General features: G+C 37.8%; 1 pseudogene; it reads right to left on the reverse strand.

Annotated features, from left to right (window-relative positions):
• Positions 1-4,604: 4,604 nt before the first annotated feature.
• The window catches only part of LOC103600113, a 3,228-nt pseudogene continuing 2,911 nt past the window's right edge, over positions 4,605-4,921 (reverse strand).

Raw genomic sequence — 4,921 nt, forward strand, 5'->3', positions numbered from 1 at the left:
GGTGGGGGTTCGGATCCCACATACAGACTGGTTCCCGCTCACTGGCTGAGTGAGGCGCGGGGGTGGCGCCGAGGGTTGCGATCCCGTTGCCGGTCCCCGGTCCGGTGCGGGGGCGACACTGAGGGTTGCGATCCGTTGCCGGACACGGAAAAAAAAAAGACAAAAAAAAAAAAAAAATCACCTTGTCGTTTCCACAAAAATGGGATTTTGGTTGGGCTTGCATTATATCTGTAGATTGACTTTGGGAGAATTACATCTTTACAATACTGAGTCTTCCAATTCTGAATATCATATAGTCCCTTACTTATTTAGATCTTCTCTTTTTTTCAACACTTTACAATTTTTCACATAGAGGTCTTGAACATCTTTTGTTAGAATTTTTCCTAGGTATTTGATTTTTTTGATGTCATTATAAGTAGTATCTCTTTTAAATTTTCATTTCCAAACTATTGCTAGTCCACAGAAATGCAATTGATTTTTATATTCATCTTGTATTCAAAACCTTGCTATACCCACCTTCTCTGCATTTATTGAGATAATACAAATTTACACTTTTATTCTGAAAGTGTGATATTATAATAATAGATTTTTAAAAATTGTCTCTTGTGCAGTCTAGAAACAAATTCCACATAGTCATGATGTATTATCCTTTTTATACTACATATCATTGGATTTGGTTTGATAACCTTTTTTTTTTTAAGGATTAAAAAAAATTTATGTTAATGACATTGCCTGATATTTTCCTTTCTTGTAATTTTTCTGCCAGGTTTGGTATTAAGGCTATGCTTTATAAAATAAATTAGAGATTGTTCCCTCATTTTCTATTATCTGGAAAAGTTTGTGTATGATTAGTGTAAGGGCTTCCTTAAAAGTTTGGTAGAACTTCCCCGTGAAGCCATCTGGGACTGAGGTATCTTTGTGGGGACGATTTAATAACAAATTTAATCTCCTTAATAGATATGGACTATTTGGATTCTCTGTTCTTGTGTCAGTTTTGATAAGCGGCATTTTTCTAAGAATTTGTTCATTGCAAATTTTCCAGTGTAATGCCCAAAGCTGTTCATAATATCCCCTTATATTTTTTGGATGTGTGTGGGATCTATTAGTGATGGCTTCTTTTTCATTCCCGACATTGGTTTCTTTGACTTCACTCTTTTTCTTAATTAGCCTTGCCAGCATCTTATAAATTTAATTAATTTTTTTTGAACAAAAGAACCAATTTTTGGTATTGTTGATCTTCTCTATGCTATTTCTTTCCTTCTACTTTTTTGGGGGTTTAATTTGCTTTCCTTAAAGAATTTTTTTGGGGGGCTGGCTGGTTAGCTCAGTTGGTTAGAGTGGGATGCTGATAACACCAAGGTCAACACCAAGTTCAAGGGTTCTGATCCCCGTACTGGCCAGCCACCAAAAAAAAACCAATAAAAAAAAACCCCAACAATTAAAAAAAATTTTTTTGAAAAGGTTGTTTAGATTATTAGCTTTCAATTTTTCTCCTTTTCTGTTATTCATTTAAAGGTATAAATGTCTCTCTAAGCATAGTTTTAGATATATATCACAGGTTTAGAGCTTAAATTATATTTGGTTCAAAATATTTTCTAAGCTCTTTTGTGATTTTGCCTGTGATCCAAGTATTATTTAGAAGTTTATTTCCAAACATATGAGGATTTATGGGTTTTTAAAATGGATTAAATTCTTATTTTCTAATATGGTCAGACAATATACTCTGTGATTCCAGTTTTTTGAATTTGTTACAACTTACTTTATGACTCCAAATATGATAAATTTTTGTAAATTGTCTACGTGCCCTTAAAACAAATAGTTTTTCAGGGCTGGCCCGTGGCTCACTCGGGAGAGTGCGGTGCTGATAACACCAAGGCCACGGGTTCGGATCCTACATAGCTATGGCCGGTTTGCTCACTGCCTGAGTGGTGCTGACACCACCGAGCCAAGGGTTGAGTTCCCCTTATCGGTCATAGCTATGTAGGATAAAAAAAAAAAAAAAAAAATTTTTTTTTTTTTTTATCCTACATAGCTATGGCCGGTTTGCTCACGGCCTGAGTGGTGCTGACACCCCCGAGCCAAGGGTTGAGTTCCCCTTATCGGTCATAGCTATGTAGGAAAAAAAAAAAAAAATTTTTTTTTTTTTTTATCCTACATAGCTATGGCCGGTTTGCTCACGGCCTGAGTGGTGCTGACACCCCCGAGCCAAGGGTTGAGTTCCCCTTATCGGTCATAGCTATGTAGGAAAAAAAAAAAAAAAAAAACGAAAAAAAAAAACCAAATAGTTTTTCTATAGTGGGTTCAGTGTTCTAAATATACCAATTAGGTCAAATTTGTTAATCATGTTGTTTAAAACTTTGATTTTTTAAAAGCTTTTTATTTTTAAATATAAAACACCTTAAGAAAATCACATTAAACAATATATTGCTTAATGAAGTTTTCTACGGTGAATATTTTTGCAACCATCACCTGTGTAAGAAGATAGGAACTTGCTAGTAAGTGCCTCTGCTAATTACAGCCATCCCCACCCGGTTATCCTGACTTTTATGGTAATTATTTCTTGTCTTTATAATTTTATCACTCAAGTGTAAATACCTAAATATCACACTTTAATTTTGACTTTTTTGTTTAGCTGTTTTGATAAGTCTTTTAAGTCTCTTTTAATTTGTAGTTCCCCTGTTTCTCTCTCTCTTTCATAATTTGTTTAAAAAAACCAGGTCATTTCTCCTGTAGAGTTTCTCATATTGTGCATTTTGCTGATTACATTTCCGTGGCAGAGTTTAACATATTCCTCTATCCTTTGTATTTCTTGAAAACTGGTAATTAGATCTAGTGGTCTAATCAAAATCAGGTTGTTTTATTTTATTGTTGTTTTTTGGCAAGACTCTTCATAAATAGATGCTTGTTTTGTTTTTTACCAGGAGGCATATAATGTCTGGACTTCCCTCTTTATGAAATTTAGCAGTTACTGATGTTCAGTGTCTAGGTGTGTTAATTCATTCAGGGTTGTAAAACAGTGATATTACAGTTTTATCCTTCCTTTTTCATTCATTTGCTGGAATACTTATAGAAAGAGAAATTTTACCTTGTGTACTAGTTAGTTCCCAGTTGTGCAAGCTCAATAGAAAAAGAAGGACAAATGTTGATTATTTCCCTTTACTTACCAGCAGTCAAAATAAACAGTTTCTCAGTGTCTTCCAAGGGTAATCAGTTAGTATTTTTTTTTTTTTTTGTCTTTTGTCTTTTTTCCGTGTCCGGCAACGGATCGCAACCCTCAGTGTTGCCCCCGTACCGGACCGGGACCAGCAACGGGATCGCAACCCTTGGTGTTGCTCCCGCGCCTCGCTCAGCCAGTGAGCGGGAACCGGTCTGTATATGGGATCCGAACCCTCGGGCGGGAGCGCCGCCGCGCTTCCCAAGCGGCGCACTACCCAGTGCGCCACTGGGCCGGCCCCAGTTAGTATTTTTATATATCATAATAAACCAATGGTTTTAGACATATTTGATATGTTTTTATATCATAATAAACCAATGGTTTTAGACATATTTGATGTGTTTTGCCCATTGCAGTAATTATCCTTGATCCTCAAATTGGCCCATACTTGGGCAGTTGGAGTGCTGCTACTTGGCTCCTGTGTCTTTGTTTTTTTTGTTTGCTTTTTTGTTTTTTTATAAAACATCTTTTATTTAAAAACAAGGCCTGTGTATGGATACAACTAAGTTAAAACATGAAACATGATTGACACAATTATTATTGGGGAGTGCTTGGAAACTGTTCAACAAGAAATAAATATTACTACCTAAACCACATGGCTCTCTACTGAGGTTAAATCTGGTAAATGAAAAGCCCCTTGGGATCAGTTGAGCATTTTGTTAGGATAAGCAAAATGGACTTGGAGCTCAGTTTTGGAGCAGATGGTGGTAGGGGTGGAGGGCGATGTGGGAATTGGGGCCACAAAAGGGCTGGGAGGTGCCAAGAAGTGGAATGTGGTGACACAGCCAGGGAAACTGTCACAGCAATGTTGCAAAAGCCTTCAAGAAGGTTGTCTCAGAGTCAAAGTGGAGGTTGTCTTTGCTGCTATGATATAAACCTGTCACCACTTTCATCTGCAAACCTTCAGCTGAGACAGCATTTTATGAGCAAGGCAACCATGAAAATTTATGTCCTTAGGGGATTCACAGAAATCTTAGGGAGGTGTGACCTCCTTAAGATTTAATAGGGGCCTTTAATAGGGTGTGGGATGGAGATCTGAGCCATTTTATCTAGAGCTTAAGGCAGACCCAGCAGACGCCTGGTTACACTAGACTATCTAACATCAGCGAGCTTTATATACATGTAAACATCCTCTTCCCTTTACTGTTACCTTGAAACTCACATATTTTAAAATAAGGAGATGGAGATGTAAATCATATATAAGGAGATTAATCTTAGCTTTAAAGTGCAAAACATCAGGAAATATCTTTCATCCAACTTTCATTATGAAAGTTCTTTCTTATATTGATTTGGATGATGTTGTACCCACAGAGAACTCCCAGCAAGTGGCCAGAAGATGAACGAGAACATTCCCACTGTGCCGCTGGGGGTCTTGGGAAGCAAGGTGGTTTTAATAACACATGTTTTTATCCCACCAGCTTCCAGGGTAGAGCCTGATGAAGAGATTCTGCACCTTGTCATACACCCAAGTCAGGATGGCATGCGGCACCTCCACAAACCAGTGCTGAGGCTCGAGCATGATGAAACTCAGGGCCATGGCACTTCCAAGGCTTAGGAAGAGGATAAGTACAATGACAATCTGCGAGGTGACCTCCACCCAGATCACTTTGTTTCTTTTTTTTGTCTTTTTTTTTTTTTTCGTGTCTGGCAACGGACCGCAACCCTCAGTGTTGCGCCCGTACCAGACCGGGACCGGCAACGGGATCG

Source organism: Galeopterus variegatus, unplaced genomic scaffold (genome assembly GCF_000696425.1).
Source record: "Galeopterus variegatus unplaced genomic scaffold, G_variegatus-3.0.2 Scaffold3229, whole genome shotgun sequence".
NCBI classification, from domain to species: domain Eukaryota; kingdom Metazoa; phylum Chordata; class Mammalia; order Dermoptera; family Cynocephalidae; genus Galeopterus; species Galeopterus variegatus.